An 18,408-nucleotide genomic window follows, 5' to 3' on the forward strand; every position below is an offset into this window, starting at 1 on the left:
TGCTCCTTCTGTTGGCAAGCTCCCCCCGGAATTTTAACATATGAAGGAAAAGGTTTGATTTCTCTTCCTTTTTTAATCCACTTTTTTTTAAGGTTCAGAATCCATTTTGCAGCACAGCCTTCCATCCTGAGCCACTCTTTAAAAAAGACTACAAGCATAGAAAGCCTTTTGCAGGATCTTTTGTGGAGAGATTGTGGAGTAATATCTCATCAATTTGAATACCTCCCCAGACTTAGGGTTAATGGGGGGATGGGGGAACATACACCCTCTTCATCCTACATATTAGGGATGGATGACTCTGGGAGTAGCATCTACATGCTTCCTGTTGCACTTACACTTCTTACTAGCACTCACAGTTGGCAGGTCTGAGAATGCAGTAGAACAGCAGCTGGTCAAAATATCTGAGAATACCCATGCAAAAGGCTCCCAAGCCCCTCTGACCTACTGACTGAAAAGTTAGATAAACTATGATCTAGGTAAGAAAGTATTTTGTGGAAGAGACCAGTAATGGTACCATCTACAAGACTGGCATATATAGTATGGTCTGCATCAAGTTGACACTAAAGCAGCACTGAAGGTAGAGGGCATCGATCATGGCAGCAAAATACTTTAGCATAATAAGATCAACACTAACATCAATAGAACTGGAGTTGAACCTGGCCTCGATGATTTGACCTTTGACAGTTGGACTGGCAAGTCTACTGACCCGAAGCATGACATTAAGGGATTCAACCCTAAAGACCTGAAAGCTAATCCAGTCAAGATCAGAATCTAAAGAAACACAACTGGTGCCAAACATAACCATAAAAGGCCAATTCTGGACCCAAAGTCTAAAAGAAACGGACACATATACAACAATGGCAAAGTCAACATTAAAGTAGTCAACCTCAAAGACTGTAATCCCAATAACTGCAAATTTGTTGACATCAGCTGTGGCCTCAAAGACAGTATCAAAGACTGGTGGCTCAACTTTGGACTTCTAGGAACTGTTGGTGGAATGGGGGCCAGTGTGGAAAACTAGAAAGATTTAGTAAAAAAATAAATAAATAACAGGCACTGCAAAAGTGACTATCTTCTCCAAGACCAGAGGAGAAATAGACAACATGCATTCTTTGCTGGACTCCCACAGACACCTCCATCAGCCTTAACAGTCAATCTCTGCTGGAGGAATACAAAAGTATCTAAAAGGTTTTGCGGTTAATGGTCTTTAGCCTATAACATACTGTTAACACATTTATCGAACTGTCACTTAAAACATAGACAAACATGCTTATATAAAAGAAAATCAATCATACTAACATGCTCCTAGTGACAAACATTATATATCATATCCTTTTTTTGCACAACTATCATCAATCCAACATTACATAAATTGCTCAATTCCTACCATCCCTTACATCTCACTTCTCCTCCAAAACATCATTTGGCATGTATTGTTCCCACAATTTCCATTTTTGTATGTAATTTGCTCCTACCATTTTCTTTAAAGAACCCACTTCCAGTTATTTTATCTCTATTACAATACTCAGTACTTCAAATACAATTAGTTTAGACTTTCATTTCCATTTTCTCATAATTGTTTTTTTGGCAGTCACCAGAATTAAATTTAGCAAGGCCTTATTATGTCTAGGCAATTCAGATAATGTACCCCAGCTCAAAAAAATAATTTCCTTAGTTAAACCCATTGTTCACCCAATATTTCTAGCAGAGTACTCTCAAGGGAATTTTTGAAGTATGTCAATTCATCACACTCCAAAAAAAAAGAAGTTATGTACTCACCATAACGTTCGATGTATGTAGTCCATCTCGCCTCACATTCTTACCCGTGGGTTAGGAGCCGAACCTCGGCTCCGACTCGGCCATACTCTAGCTCGAAGTCTTCAATTGGCTCGTGGTTAAGAGGTATCCCATGCTGCACTGCTCCCTATTCCCAGATCTTGTTTGCTGCAAGCTCAGGCAATCACACCCCACACACACAACACATAGAGAGGAAGAATCAGCCCAACAACAAAAGGAGTACTGAAACCAAGACTAACCTCTAGGCCCCTCCAGGAGGGGGAAGGTGGGAGGGTAAGTAAGAATGTGAGGCGAGATGGACTACACACATTGAACGTTATGGTGAGTACATAACTTCTTGATGTTATGTAGTCCAATCTCACCTACTTTCTTACCCATGGGACAGTGTCCCCAGCACCTGAACCTTGGGCGGCTCAGTGGAAAATACTCCTGAGCTCTGTGGAACCAAAGGAAGACCTGCCTCTGGATATCAAATCCAATTTGTAGTGACTGATAAAGGTGTGAGGAGATGCCCATGTAGCCGCAGCACAAATATTATCCATAGACATTCTGGCCTGAAATGACGTAGAAGTAGACATTGATCGTGTAGAATGACCCTTCACCTTAAAAGGTAATTCCTTACCACTTGAGGCATAAATGAAGGAAATACAACTAGAGATCCATCTGGATAAGGTTACTTTAGAGACAGGAGACCCAAGTATATTGTCTGAAAACAAGTCAAATAGATCTGATTTCCTAAGATCCTTCATTCTATGTAAATAGAAACGCAATTGTCTATGAACATCTAGCTGGTGGAATTTGAATTCTGCCTTATTAGAAAATTCTGGAAAAAACACAGGCAGCTCAATAGAATGGTTGAGGTTAATAACCGAAGCAACCTTTGGCATAAAGGAAGGATTTGGTCCGAGGGAAACCCTATCCCTGTGAAATACCAAGTAAGGAGGTCTAACTGACAAAGCTTGGAGCTCATAGACTCGCCTAGCTGAAGTGATGGCTACCAAAAGATAGTCTTCCATGACAAATATTTCAAGTCACAAGTAGCTGCAGGCTCATAGGGAGATGAAGTGAGACACTGTAGCATAAAATTGAAGTCCCATGGCATTACAGGATCAAAGACTGGGGACCGAAGCATCATAGTGCCCTTTAAAAATGCCTTACAAAGTCTATGCACCATTAGACTGGGTTCATTAGCGACATGAAAGGTGGAGATAGCTGCTAACTGAACTTTAAAGGTTGCAGCAGCTGACCCGACTGAAAAGCATGGAGAGAAATTCGAGAACTGATGAAAATGGTGCAGTGTAAGGGTCAATCTGCCTTTCATGAGCCCAGATGGAGAATCTTTTCCATTTACTGGAATAAATCTTCCTAGTCAAAGGCTTATGGGAAGAAGGCAGAATATGAACTACTTCCGGAGAAAAATGATGAAGCCTGACTAGTGATGGAACTGGAGTAGCCAAGCTGTCAACCGGAGGGTCTGAAAAGAGGGATGGAACTGCCCTGACATATGAGTCAATAGGTCTGGCTGTGGGTCCAGAATCCAGGGGTCGTCCATGAGATAGGGATGGAGAAAGGGGAACCAAATTTCACGAGGCCAGTGTGGAGCAATCAGAATCATTCTGCTTCCCAAGAATTGTGCTTTCTGAATAACCTTTGCTATAAGAGGAACAGGTTGGAAGGCATAAAGTAGACTGGAGGGCCAATCATGATCTAGAGCATCCCTGGGTGTCTCTTCCTGAGGGGGGATGAGGGTGAAGTAGCTGCTGCACTTGGCATTGAGGGGACTGGCAAATAGATCGCAGCAAGGCTGACCCCATCTGCGGAAAATCTGCTACGCAACCTGCTTGTTCAGGGACCACTTGTGAGGCATCAGAATAGCTCTGCTCAACCTGTCGGCAATCACGTTGGACTTCCCCGGAATATGCGTTGCCACAAGAAAGCGTTGGGAAGACACTGCCCACTGCCACACTCGAACAGCCTCTCTGCAAAGGGGATATGACTTGGTTCCCCCCTGTTTGTTCAGATACCATACCAGTGACATGTTGTCTGAGTGGATTGCAATCGTCCCGAGAAGAAGAAAGCTCTGGAGTGCTTGCAATGCTAATAGCACTGCTCTCATCTCCAAATGTATCTCGTGCTGTGCCTTGGACTGTCCTGCTGAGATAATGCCCCCCCCCCCCAATCTGGGAGGCATTGTGGTCGCCGTGGCAATTGGAGGAGGTGGAACGAAAGGCTTTCCCACATTGAGATTGCTGGTCTGAAGCCACCAGTGTAGATCCTGCTTGCACTTGTCTGTAATCATAATAAGATGGGAAAGCTGAAGGTGTTGTAGGGACCACTGAGCAAAGAGCAGCGACTGAAGGAGCCTCATGTGTAGTCTTGCAAGAGGGGCTAGCATAACTGTGGCAGCCATTGTCCCTAACAATTTGAGAACTATTTTTGCCTTTACCTTTTTCAGTGGAAGAAACGCGTAGACCTGTTGTTGCAAAACCTGAATTCTTTCTTGTGGTAAGAAATCCCTCATGAGCACGGTGTCTAACTCAACGCCTATAAAGGTGACACGCTGTGAGGGCAACAAGGCAGACTTTTCCCAGTTTAGTGTGATACCTAGTCATTGACACAGTGCAATGGTGGCGTCCCTGGTCTATAGTAGTAGATGCCTGGTGGTGGCAGACAGGAGCCAGTCGTCTAGGTACGGAAACACTTGGAATCCCTGATGTCTCAAGTGAGCTGTCACCACTGCCATACATTTGGTGAACACCCTGGGGGCTGTGGTGAGACCAAAGGGCAAGGGCTCGAAACTGAAAATGACTGGCTCCCAGCCGGAAGCATAAATGACTTCTGGATGCCCTGTCCATCTTTATATGGTAGTAAGCATCCTTGAGGTTGATGGAGCACATCCACACTTCTTTCACCAACAATGGGAGAATAGACTGTAAAGTGACCATTCGGAACTTGCACTTTTTTTACATGGAGGTTCAAGCGGCTGAGATCCAAGATGGGTCTCAGGTCCCCTGTTCTTTTTGGCAACAAAAAGAATCTTGAGTAAGTCCCTAATCCGAGCTGGTCTGAGGGGACATGCTGGATGGCTCCTTTTACTAGCAGCTTTTGAACTTCTGAAGCTGCGGAATCCCTTTGACTGGGTGGAGCATCTGGGATTCTCTTGGTTGGCGGGGGATGAGAAGAGAAGGGAATATGATATCCTCCGGAAATTATCTTTAATACCCACTCGTCCTGGGTGATGCCTTGCCAGGCTTCTGGGTATAGCGAAATGCAATCCCCGACTGGCTCTGGAGAAGCACAGTTGGGCCTCCCATCAGGAGCGCTGGTAGGAGAAACCGCAAGAGGAATCGTGGTCCCCCTGGTTACGCGGGCCTCCTCTGCCTCTAGGGTGGCATCTACCTGAGTTACCACCCCCTCCCCTGCCTCTGGAGGGGGAATCACTTTGTGTGTCTTGAAAAAACCTCTGCGGCTTTCTGAACCACATTTTCCCACCCTTCTGGCCCTTGGGATAAGGTCTAGAAGGCATGGAAAAACAGACTCCCACGGCAGACAGGGTTTTTCCTTCCTGCTTGCACCTAGTGACAGTATCCTACACCTTGGTTCCAAACAACGATGAACCGTCAAATGGGGCATTGGTGAACGTAAACTTGAAGGTCTCCGCAAACTTACACAGGCGCAATCAGGAGTGCCACCTAAGCAAGACTCCTGAACTCGCTGCTCTACTCGCTCCATCGGCTGCATGCAAGATCAGCCTCATGGAGGAGTTAGTAATGGAATTTAGGGTAGACATCTGGGCATTGACCTTCTGAGCCATTGCATCGGTAACGTTACCCTGCAGAGACTCTCCAAGCTCTTTTAGGAGATCTCTTTGGAGCCTTGTAAAATGTGACAAATAATTCAGCGACCACAGAGTAAAGGCCGCTGAAGAAAACATACACTCTTTTTTTGGGGGGCTCCTCAGGCAAACACTCTGTGGAGAGCTCAGAAAGTTGGGCACCACCCATGGAGGTATCCTGAGGCCTTGGGTCTCCACAGTCCAAGGACAGAGGGTGATAAGAAACTGATACCCATGCTGGAGGGGGTAGAGTGTCGGTGCCATCAGACGCAGCTGACGACTTGGCCAGCATGCTCCGCATGACCTCGAAAGCTGATCCCCCGGTTCCAAAGAACGACCAACCGTGGAAGCCCTCAGAGCCGAAGGGAGAAGGTCTGAAGCCGAGGCAGGGCCCAAGCTCACCCGTGCCGAAGCACAGAGCGGGAGGCTCAGAGCCGAAGATCGACCCGAGACCTCTCCCTCAGGTCCGACCAAGGAACTATGAGCCCTGGACCCCGCAGACGGAGCCAACGGGGTCGGAGCGGAGATCGGAACCGAGATACCAGGACGGGCTACTGGAGCCGATGCAAAGGTATCAGACGGAACCGACAACTCTAGCTCTGAAGGCCGAGAAAGGCTCGGAAGAGGAACATATGAGGATGGATGGGTGACAGGCTCTGGGGCCAATTGGGCTAGAGCCGAAAACAATTTGGCCAACACCAGTGATTGGAGCAGTCTCTGTACCACTCTATCCACATCATCGTCCGAGAGAGTCCTGGAGGACCTAGAAGATAAGGTCGGAGATCTGGCCCTCCCTACAGAAGGAGACTTACGAGAAGGAGTAACCGGTCTAGAAACTGGAGACCGGCTCCGAACAAGTATCTCCGTCACCGGCTCCGAGAGACTGGGAGCCGATGTTGACAGTCAATTCACCCACTTCCTTCGACCTTGAAGCCAATGGAGCCGTGGTAGCTGAAGCAGACTTGCCAACTTTCTCTGGCGGCTCCGATAAAACTGATGGAGCCGGAGAGCATTTTTTTGATTTAGAGGTCTTGTCTGCTTTAGAGGGAGAGGACTTAGAACTGGAAGCCCTCTCCAAGTCTTCGAAGGAGGGTTTCAGTATTCCCTTCAGAACACACAGGGAAAACTAGGACACACACAACTAGAAGGGAGGACTAGATCCTCTAACTGAAACAGGCCTAGCCCGTAAAAAGGGAAGAAACACAAACGGGATACCAAGACAAAAAGCCAAACAGGCTATACAAACAGTTTTCTTATCAAAAAACAGGGACTAGCTATGAAAATAGCTTTTGGAGCAACAAACTACTAAAAAGTAGAAGAAAGTTATACTTAGCCACGGCCAAGAGCGAGACCACATCCGAGCTATACGAGCAGCAAACAAGATCTGGGGATAGAGAGCAGTGCAACATGGGATACCTCTTAGCCACGAGCCAAATGAAGACTTTGAGCTAGATTATGGCTGAGTCGGAGCAGAGGTTCGGTTCTGAACCCATGGGTAAGAATGTAGGCGAGATTGGACTACATAACATCATATGTTCCCAGTTACCTCTTTCTTTCCCATCACACCTCAAACATTTGCCATCTAGCTGAGGAAAAATTCTCTGGAGTCTGCTTGGGGTATAAAAATACCTAAGCAAAGGCATCCAAGCAAAAATCCTCATCCTCCTATTGTTTCCTTGTGAATTGCTTATCCAGACTCTCTTTCCAATCTTTTCTAACTTTCTCTGATTGAAATCCTATAGGTATTGTAGACTATTTTATATGCCCTACTAATTACCTCTTTTTTAATGGCAGCTTCTGTTCTAGATTCAACAAAAAATTCTACAGAGTAGGTCTTTCACTCAGGAGTCCCCTATCCCTTTCCCTTTGCCTATACCCTGATATCAATCCCTGGTAGGGAAAGCAGTCTCTAGCCAGCAGTGCAAATGTCTTCTTGTCCTCTTCCCTTTCTATTACCTTTTGCTCCCAATACCTTGGCTCCTTTGTCACTTTTATCCAGCAAATTCTTGCCAACTTTTGCCTACTCTCTATACATCTAACTGCAGTCATCCCTATCTGCAAAATCGCTTTTCTCCGTTTTCATGTTGGCATAGTTCTTAGAATACTTTCTGCTATTTCATGAATATAATATTCTGTATGCTTATTAATCTCCTTAATGACCTCCATCCAAAATCTCATGCTGACCTTATTTCTTGTATTTCCCATTTCATCATCATCCCTTTCCACTTTGAATTACAGCTTTCTGCTTGTGTTATGTATACGAGCCTTATTTGTGCAGCTCTAAAATATCCCTTCATATCAGGTAATTCTAAACCACCTTGCTCCAGTGGAAAGACCAACTTATCCCACTTGATCCTTGCCCTCTTCCCCTACCAGATAAATTCTTTCAACTCTTTATTAATTATTGTCTACACCTTCTACTCTAGTGATAAAAATATGCCTAACCAGTATATAAAACTAAAAGGACTAAAACCTTTTTCATGGCTTGTATCTTACTACCCATACCCATAAACAAGAGCCTTTTCTCTTAATTTCTACTCGTATATCTTTAGCTGCCATAAACAGTCCTTTTTTAATCCATACTCCTAAACACTTCATTTTATTGTGTCCCCATATATATGGGTATTGCTGGACCAATTCCCGAGTGGGTAAATAGTTTACAGCTACAGCGTTTGTTTCATCTTCATTAATTTTACATCCTGAAAAGACTTAAACTGTCTGAAGACATACACAACACTAAGATGTCCTTTTATGTTTTTATCAGCTACAAAACAATACAGTCTGCAAATAAAGCCAACTTTTCTTGATTACCAAACCAATTATATCCTTGAATTCCTGGGGTCTCTTTTTTTGCCAATGGCTCTAAATATAAAGCAAATAGCAAAAGGGAAAGAGGACACTCCTGCCTGGTTCCTATGTTCAGAAACAACTTGCCAGAGAAGAAACCCTCCCACTTTAATTTTTGCCTCTGATCCCTCATAAATCTTCTTAATTTACCTTATTACTGTATCAGAGAATGCAAATGCTTCAATTGCTCTACTCAAAATCCCAGTTTATTCTGTTGAATGCTTTCTCTGCATCAAGACCCACCGACAACAACTGTATTTTCTTATACTCTGCTTTCCTCTGGATCATCATTCTATTAATGTTGTCAAATGTTTGCTTCCCCTCCACAAAACCAGTCGGATCCAAAACTATCAATTTTGGCAACATCATTATTGTAGCTATTATAGACAAACACTTTATAAATAGAAGTTATGTTTTACCATAACGTTCCATGTTAGTTGTCTTCTTCTCGCCTTCTTTCTTGCTGGATGGGTTCGGAGCCGACCTCGCCTCCGACTCGGCCACTCTAAAAGCTCGAGAGTTGGTTCCACCGGCTCGAGGCTCCCCTTATATCCCACAATGCTAGGCGGTATTACCTCAGATCTCGTTTGTAAGCTAGGCCCAGCCAATAATAAATCCAGAACTACTGGAAATGGGAAAACCCACCTCTATAAAAAAGAAGGGAAAAAGGAGACCTGAAACCTGATGAAGGAATATATGCACAGGGTAGCATATACCTATATACAATAGAGGTGGTAGAAAGAGAGGTCACAATCAAACTCCTCTAGGTCTGTCCAGGCTAGGGGGAAGGAGGGTGGGACGCAAGAAAGAAGGCGAGAAGAAGACAACTAACATGGAACGTTATGGTAAGAACATAACTTCTATATGTTAAGTTGTCCATCTCGCCTTCATTCTTGCTGGATGGGACCGCGTCCCTAGCACCTTGTCCCGGGTGGCCTATCGGAACAGACTCTTGAGTACAGTGGAACCAAAATTAGCTCTATGTCTAGAAGCTAAATCCAACTTATAATGAGAAATGAAAGTGTGAGGAGTAGCCCATGTAGCTGCTGCACAAATGGTATCAATAGGCAGCCTGTCTTGGAAAGCTATAGAAGTAGCCAAAGCTCTAGTCGAATGGGCCTTTGGTTTGTTAGGCAACTTTTGGTGTCTAATTTCATACACAAAGGAAATCAGGGATGTCAGCCATCTGGAGAGTGATACCTTCGAAACTGAAAGGCCCTTTCTGCCATCTGCATAAGAGACAAACAACTGGTCAGTTTTCCTGATCTGTTTGGTCCTATCCAAATAATAGCTTAATTGACGATGAACATCTAGCCAATGCAATTTTTGTTCAGACCTGTTAGAAAAGTTAGGAAAAAACACAGGGAGGTCAATGTTTTGATTTAGATTTGCCGCAGAGGCTACTTTGGGTAAAAAGGATGGATTGGTCCATAAGGATACCCTATCCTTATGAAACAACAGATATGGTGGTCGACTGCTGAGTGCATGAAGCTCTGAGACCCTTCTAGCTGAAGTAATGGCTACCAGAAAGAGAGTCTTCCAGGATAGCAATTTCATTGAACAGGAAGCTGCAGGTTCAAAAGGGGGAAGAATCAAAGATGTGAGAACTAAATTAAGGTCCCAAGAAGGAGGAGGATTTCTTATAGGAGGTCTAAGAAGAAAAACTCCCTTCAAAAAAGCTTTGCAAAGCTTGTGAGACATGATGGTAGAATCTGAGATGCCCACATGAAAGTTAGATATAGCTGCCAATTGAACTTTAAGAGTAGAAGGAGATGAACCTGCATGGAAAAGTTCAGCTAGAAAATCAAGGACTATTTGGATGGGAGCAGTGAAAGGATCTATGTCCCTTCCTTGAGCCCAATAGGCGAAACGTTTCCACTTACTAAGATAAATCTTCTGAGTGGAAGATTTATGGGAAGCTATCAAAATATCTCGAACAGAGTGAGATATTTGAGGAAGCCTGGCTAAGGTTGGAACTGGAGGAACCAAGCAGTGAGGTTCAGAGAGGGGAGGGAGCGATGTAACTGACCCGACTGATGGATCAAAAGATCTGGAACTAGGTCCAGATGCCAGGGTTGCTCCAACAGAAATTGATGTAGAAAGGGAACCAAACCTGTCGAGGCCAGTAAGGAGCAATGAGGATCAATGAGGCCTTCTGAGCGATAGCTTTCTGTATCACTTGAGAGATTAGTGGGAAGGGGGGAATGCATACAGAAGTCCCCGGGGCCAAACTTGGACTAGAGCGTCTCTGCTGGGCTGGCCTGGTAAGGGGAAGAGGGTGAAATAATCTTTGCACTTGCTGTTTTGGGGAGTAGCAAAAAGGTCGCAGCAAGGCTGACCCCACTTGAGAAAAATTTTCTCCAAGATAGAATCTTTCAGAGACCACTCGTGAGGCATGAGGATAGCTCTGCTCAACTTGTCCGCGATAAGATTGGACTTCCCGGGGATGTGCGTTGCTATCAGAAACCGCTGAGAAGAAATCGCCCATTGCCACAGTCTGAGTGCTTCTCGACATAGGGGGTAGGACCTGGTTCCGCCTTGTTTGTTGATATACCACAATACAGACATGTTGTCCGTCTGAATTGCTATCGTTCCCAAGGGAAGAGAGTCTTGAAAGGCTTGCAACGCTAGAAGCACTGCTCTCATCTCTAGAACATTTATATGCAAGTGGCGTTCGACTGTTTGCCATATGCCCTGGACTGTTCTGCCCTGATAATGCCCCCCCCACCCGATCAGGGAGGCGTCCGTTGTAAGAGTAGCAACCGGAGGGGGAAGGACAAAGGGTCTTCCTAGGAAGAGCTGGGGGGAAGAAATCCACCAAAGAAGATGATTCTTGCATGCTTGCGTAATCACAATGGTGTGGGACATCGGAAGTTGTTGGTACGACCATTGTGTGAAGAGAATCCATTGAAGGATTCTCATGTGAAATCTGGCTAATAGAAGTAGAGGGATAGCAGCCGCCATAATCCACAGTACTTTTAGAACTAATCTGACTTTGACTCTGTTGCTGTGGAAGAGAAGGGAGACCAGTTTGTGTATGTCTGCTATTCTTTGGTCTGTGAGTCTCGCAGACATGTTGACTGTATCTAGATTTGCGCCTATGAAGGTAATAGCACGACAAGGCGACAAAACAGACTTTTCGCAATTTATTGAGATACCTAACTTTTGAAAAATGTGAAAGGTGTAGTTTCTGGCAAGTAGAAGAAGATGCTTGGTAGGAGCTGTGAGGAGCCAGTCGTCTAAGTATGGAAACACCTGGAATCCTTGACGTCTCAGGTGAGAAGCTACCACTGCCATGCATTTGGTAAACACCTGGGGGGCAGTGGTGAGTCCAAAGGGCAGGGCTCTGAATTGAAAGTGACTGGTTCCCAGCCTGAAGCGGAGGAATCTCCTGGAGCGTCTCTTCATTTTTATATGATAGTACGCATCCTGGAGGTCTATAGAGCACATCCAGTTTTCCTTTCCCAATAGGGGTAGGATGGATTGCAGCGTGACCATCCGAAATCTTGTTTTCTTGACAGACTTGTTCAAGATACTGAGAGCCAAAATGGGTCTCCAGTCCCCTGTTTTCTTTGGAACTAAAAAGAACTTGGAGTAGATTCCGGATCCTTGCTGGTCTACTGGCACTGGCTGAATGGCTCTTTTTGCAAGCAACTTTGATATTTCCAACGCTGCTTGATCCCTTTGAGTGGGTGGAACATCTGGAAGGGATTTTTTTGATTGATTTGGAAAGCGAAAGAACGGAATGGAATAGCCTTCGGAAATGATGGATTGTACCCACTTGTCTTGAGTTAGGGATCGCCAGGCTTCTGGGTACAGTGATAATCTTCCCCCGACTGCCTCCGAAGGTGGACAGCCGAGCAACACCTCAGGGATGCTGGAAGGGCTTATCGGAAAAGGTTTCTCGATTGCCCTGGTTCTATGGACCCCCTGCCTCTAGGGCGGCGTCTACCATTATTGTTCCCCCTCTGCCTCTAGAGGGGAACCGACTCTGTCGTCAGGCAAAGTCCCTTGAGATTGTTTGCGGAACCACATCTTTCCACTTTTCTGGCCTTTGGGGTAAGGCCTAGAAGGAGTAGAAAAACGGACTCCGACGGCAGAAAGAGTTTTGCCATCTGTCTCGCACCTTGTCAAGGTTTCTTTCACTTGAGGACCAAAAAGGGACGATCCATCAAACGGGGAATTAGTGAAAGACGTTTTAAAGGGGTCCGCAAAATTGCACAGCCGCATCCAGGCATGACGGCGTAAGGCCACACCTGTCCCTGCGGCCCTGCTCGCTCCATCAGCCGCATATGAAAGAAGGCGCATGGAGGAGTTAGCTATAGAATTTAGGGTAGCCAGCTGAGTGTTCATCTTATCCTGAAAACCCGCAGCTGTAGGATCCTTTAACATCCACTCGCTTCCTTGATCAAGTCTCTTTGAAGACGAGTGAAATGACAGAGGTAGTTCAGCGAACGCATGGCAAAGGTCGCTGACGAAAACATCCGCTTCCCATACCTGTCCATAGACCTAGATTCCTTGTTAGGAGGATGGACAGGCACCGAAGGATCAGCTAGCTCCTTCTTAGTGGCGGCAGCTACCACCATAGCATCCACAGAAACTCCCTTAGTCAGAAATTGCTTATCTGCTGGTGCTGTGATAAACGTTGAAGGTCTCCTGGGGGTAGGGTCCACAGAGTCAGGAGCCGTCCAAGCCTTTTTAGCTACCACCTGCATGAGGGGGTCAAAGGGGGGGGACACCCAGGAGGTGGAAGGGCGAGAGCCAAACGCCTCAAGATACACAGATTCATCCTCCGAAGGGTCAAGGGTTGGCCAATTTCCCCTCTGTTTCAGGATCTCTAGGATGTCTGCAAAGGAGACATCTTCAGAAGGGGAACGGGGGGAACCCTCGGAATCCTCTAAATCCGTGTCAGAGGTGACAGACTCAGGTGAGTCTATGTGCTTCCTCTTGCACTTTCTCTTCCTAGGGGGCTCCCCTGCCAATTCAGGAGAGGCCTCGGAAGAGGATGAGATCCCCACAGGGGATTCTTGAGGAGCTGGCTCTCTGCGGTCTGGGATGAGGGAGTGAGCAGACATAACCTGAGGCACCGAAGAGGGAGGGACGGACGGAGCCGACTGTGGAGTTGAACCGGGTTCCAACACACTCCGCATGACCTCGAATGCACCCCTGTCAGGCAGAGCCAGAGGTCCCCGCTCCGAAAAGCTGAAAACCTCCCTCGGCACCGACAGCGATGGCTCCGAGGCCGATGTCGGAGCCGAACTCACCAGCGCCGAAGCACCGAGAGGGAGAGCGGGGTCGGACAAGGGTCCGATGCCACTCACCCCCTCGGAGCCGACGAGGGAAGTCCGGCACCGAGATTCTTCCAAGGAAGAAATCGGAGCCGACGACGGTGCCGAAGACAATTGTATCGGCTCCGACGCTACCACAGTCTCGGGTCCGAAACGCCCCGGCTCCGAGCTCAAAGGAGTCGGAGGAGGAATATTTTGAGAGATAGGGATAGGCATAGACTGATGAGTCGGGCTCTGAAGCATTTGGGCCAGTGCCTCGGACTTAAGAAGTCGACTCACTACCCTCTGAAGGTCATGGTCAGAAAGCCTCGAAGACCTAGAGGAGTGCGACCTATGGCTCCGCTCAGACAGCAAGGGAGATGCTGGAGCCGAATGAACGGAGCCGAGGGACGGTGACCTTGACCTCTTCCTAGAGGTCGGTTCCGATAGTCTGATCGGAGCCGACTCAACCATTTCCAATACCTCGGCTCCAGCCGGAGCCGAGGGAACCACAGAAGTGGAAGTTCGAGTCTCAACAGCTCCAGCCGGAGCCGATGTAGTAGTAGACTTCGATGTCTTAGGTGCTGACTCAGTAGCTGGAGTCGAAGACCTAGAAGCCTTAGAAGGTTTGCCCGAAGACACAGTCGGGGGACCCTCAGGCTTTAGCAAGCCCCGTAAAATGAGCTTGTTCTTTCTTTCCTGCAGGACTCTAGGGCTGAAGCCATGGCACACAGCGCAAGAGTCCTGCAGGTGTAAAGGTCCCAGGCAGTACACACAAGAAGTGTGACCGTCTGTCAGAGACATTTTCTGACAGCACGAGTCACACTTCTTGAAGCCCAAGACCTTCGAATCCTTAGACATTTAAATAACAAGTGTAATCACACCCAAGCACAAACACACCGATTACACTGAACTCTAACTTAAACTAAATAAAATTAGATAGTTAGTTATAAATTCCTACAAAAACACACACACTCCAAAGGGGAATGGGAGGGCCCGAAGGCCTAAGGGAAGAACTATAAGTTCTTGTGGTAAAAAAAGGGGAAGAACAAGGAAGAAGGGATAAAAATCCTTTAAAATAAGGGGATACTGTAAGGAAAACTAATTTAAAGGGGTCTAGTAACTTTTTTAAACTATTTTCTACACTCACCTGAAGCCGGTTGAAGCAACACGTCTCGATAGCTGTAGCGGCAAACGAGATATGAGGTAATACCGCCTAGCATTGTGGGATATAAGGGGAGCCTCGAGCCGGTGGAACCAACTCTCGAGCTTTTAGAGTGGCCGAGTCGGAGCCGAGGTCGGCTCCGAACCCATCCAGCAAGAGTGAAGGCTAGATGGACAACTTAACATTCATAGTTTAAAAAATTGAAATGGGTATATATGAAGCTGGGTCTGACAGGTCTTTACAGTCATTAGGCATTACAGTCACCACATTTGTCTTTCAGGATGTCAGTGCTTTCCTCCTTTTAAAACACTATGAAATGAAACCTTGCAGATCTTTACCACTGTCTTCCCTCCTAGCTTCTAAACTTCTGCAGGAATACTACTGCACTCTGGATTTAATATAATTCAGTGCTCTTATCTTTTTTGTCCATACCTCTGAGGCCAAACACATTCCAAGATAGTGTAGCCATTATAAGTTATTATTCCAAACTATTATATAACGCATCTTTTTTAAATTTGCATTTCCAGCTTTTGTGATACATGTACCCCACTAATGTTTAGCAGGTTGATCTTTTTATACAGTCGTTTCTTGTCATCTCTATTTTGAACCTATGTCACATTTTCAAGACTTTTTGTTTTAATGAAAAACCATAAAACAAAAAAAAAACACATCTAGAACACTTATAACCTATTAACTTAAAACAAACACACAAAACTATGTACATCTTCACATAATGAAGTTTAACCCTCCAGACTGGAACAACTATCCCACATCAATAGCTGACTGCATAAGCATTACCTGACCTAAAATGAATGTTATCCATGCTATGATGCATGCTATAGACTATGTTCCTACTTACACTAACTACCGTCTTTTCATGTTTTAGTTTTATTCTCCTTAAAGATGTGAAAAACAACTTGTAAACATGTACACTTTCAGAAACATTCACTTTTAGCCTTAAAAAGTTCTCTGGCTTTTACTGCCTGCTCCTGTAGTCAGCTCATCTACATGGAAACATGAGAACAAAATGTACAGCTACCTCAGCTGCAAAATTCTCAACTCGCAATGAACATTTACTTGCTAAAGAAAATATTTCATTACATTCAGTGTTCTCTTACTTAGTTGCTTACAGAAAAAAACTTGTTAGATTAAGCCAAGAGCCTTATTCCAGACATTCACCTATGCAAACGTAAGAGAAAACGTATCGACTCTACATATATTATAATCAATGCACTTTTACACATACACCCCCCCCTCAAAAACCTAAAAGTACAGCATATTAACATAAACATGATTTTGTCCAGCCTTTTTTTCTCTCTTTACATTACATTGCCTACACTTTTCGCAAACATTCTATTGTCTCCAATGTTTAATACTTTGCCCCTTCTTCCACAGTTTTGTAAAGATCAATTCTTTCTGCTGGTATGATTGTATCTTTACTAATACAGGTCTTGGCGGTGTTCTCATGGCCAGGTTTGGAGCAAATACATACACAATATGCCCCTTTCAATTAAACAAATCCTGCTGTGATATGCCAGTCCAACTGCTTATTTGGGTTTACATAAAATTAATACAGTCTGTTCCTTCCAGTTTCTCTGGTTCACAGAAAAATCACATTTTTCCTGTGTGATATGTCCTCTAACTCTACCATTTTTTTAATGGCTCTTTTTTAGTAGTTTCATACTCAGCCCGTCTTCATTTCATCCTCTGATTTTTGTATTTTTTTCAGTTCACCTGAATATATGTTTAAAGCTATTTAATGCTTCTTCCATTTTTTCCAGTCTTTTATTTGAGTTAATATACTCCTTCAGTGCTTTGTTCATTTTAATCAGCTCTGAGCACATTTGATTTATTTTTTCCTCTAGATTACTGAAAGTCATGTCTTGTACCAAACTTCTTAGTTTTCTGTTTTTCTCTTCAGTGCCTGGGGGGCATTCATCATGAACAACTGGTTCAGCACTGGAGGCTGAGTAAGTCAACCCCTACACTAAGCTTAAGATTAAAGTTCTGCCAAGAGAAGGTGCTGAACCATCTTACATTCTAAACAATTTCAATTGTTTTTCCACTGTAGTAACAGTAAATTCTTTGCAAATACCACTACTAGCAGAAAAAAAATGCTATTTTACTAAGTAACAGACATACAAAGAATGTCTGTCTGTTACATGTCTTAGGTGTTTCAAAAATATCAAAACTCTAAAAACAAATTCATACTATGACTAATAACAGAGTAACTGCCAATCAGAAAAAATGTTGCACAAACAGAAGGGCAAGGATGTAAAAATGCTAAAGGCTAGGAATGAGTGGTACAGTAAAGTAAATCTCTGTAAAAATAGGTTAAAAGTAAGGTAAGATGAAGACTACAAGTATTGGGGCATGAAAATTAACTTCAGAGTGAAAAGAAAAGGGCTTTTCACATTTTATCATATATAAAATCAAGCGTAGCCTAAGGCTATTTCTCTTCTCCTTCTTCTTCGATGTGTGGCAAAAACAGATCTCAAAAGGAAGGCCTTTTTTACAGAACACAATGGGTGAAACTGGAGGGGTTGTTTGGTAATTTGGGAAAGTTTCAGATGTTGAGCTTCCTAAACGCATTAGTCGTACAGCTCAGAAAGATGAACATGCCCATACCACATCTACTATTACAGTAAATATGTAAATTCTGTAGGCGATAAAGAGGTCCATCTTCCATTATCTCTAGGACAGATACCCTAGCTAATAATTTTGGGTGGTCACTTTACAGCATCATAACTCTGACAAAATAAGCCCTGAAAGAAGACTTGGGAACAATGTCCAACTCAGAAGTCAAACATCCTTTTGGAAGCTTAAAAGATGATACAAAAAAACTAAGAGAAGAACATGAAAAAGAAAAGATGTTTCAGTAGATTCCTAAATGTGATAGAATGTGAAACAAGCTAATTAGGCCTGAAAGGTAAAGATAAGCAAGTTGCAAGAAATTACAGCAAGACAACTGGTGCCGAAACCACTGGTCTAAAGTGTAGAAAGATGGAACTTAATGACTAGGAAATGCAATCACTGATATAACCAGCAATGGGAATTTTAACATTAGGAATAAAATTTTGAAGATACAGCCACCAGGAATGTTGGTATTGAATACAGTAGTAATGAGGATGCCAGACTGCAGTACACCACCACATGTACAAGTTGCCTGGTAAGATACAGTGACAGTCTAGGTAACAGACACCAAGAAGGCCAGCACTCGTCAAACTGGTAATGGAAATACAGAAACAAGTGATGTTGGAGATGGTGTTGAAACACCTACGAAGTGTAGAAATTCTTTGTGAGAAAAGGTACTCTGAAAAGCATTCCTACCTCTTCATCTGGTTGTCATTGAAGCCTAATCAGTTTTTACAATAACTGACGTGTGAAGTTTCCAAGCAATGCAAATACTTTATTATGCCTGTTTGGGATGGGATGGCACGTTCTGAAAGGAAATTTATACTGCAAGCTATATTATGGTAGGCTTAGATCCAAGCTCA

At 44.4% G+C, this 18,408-nt stretch overlaps 1 protein-coding gene across 1 annotated transcript in view; it reads right to left on the bottom strand.

The window, feature by feature from the left end:
- Positions 1-18,408, bottom strand: part of PMS1 (PMS1 homolog 1, mismatch repair system component) — a 2,357,833-nt gene that overhangs the window by 2,104,909 nt on the left and 234,516 nt on the right. The window lies entirely within an intron of this gene.

Source organism: Protopterus annectens, chromosome 6.part0, assembly GCF_019279795.1.
Source record: "Protopterus annectens isolate FY-2018-M chromosome 6.part0, PAN1.0, whole genome shotgun sequence".
Lineage (NCBI taxonomy): Eukaryota > Metazoa > Chordata > Ceratodontiformes > Protopteridae > Protopterus > Protopterus annectens.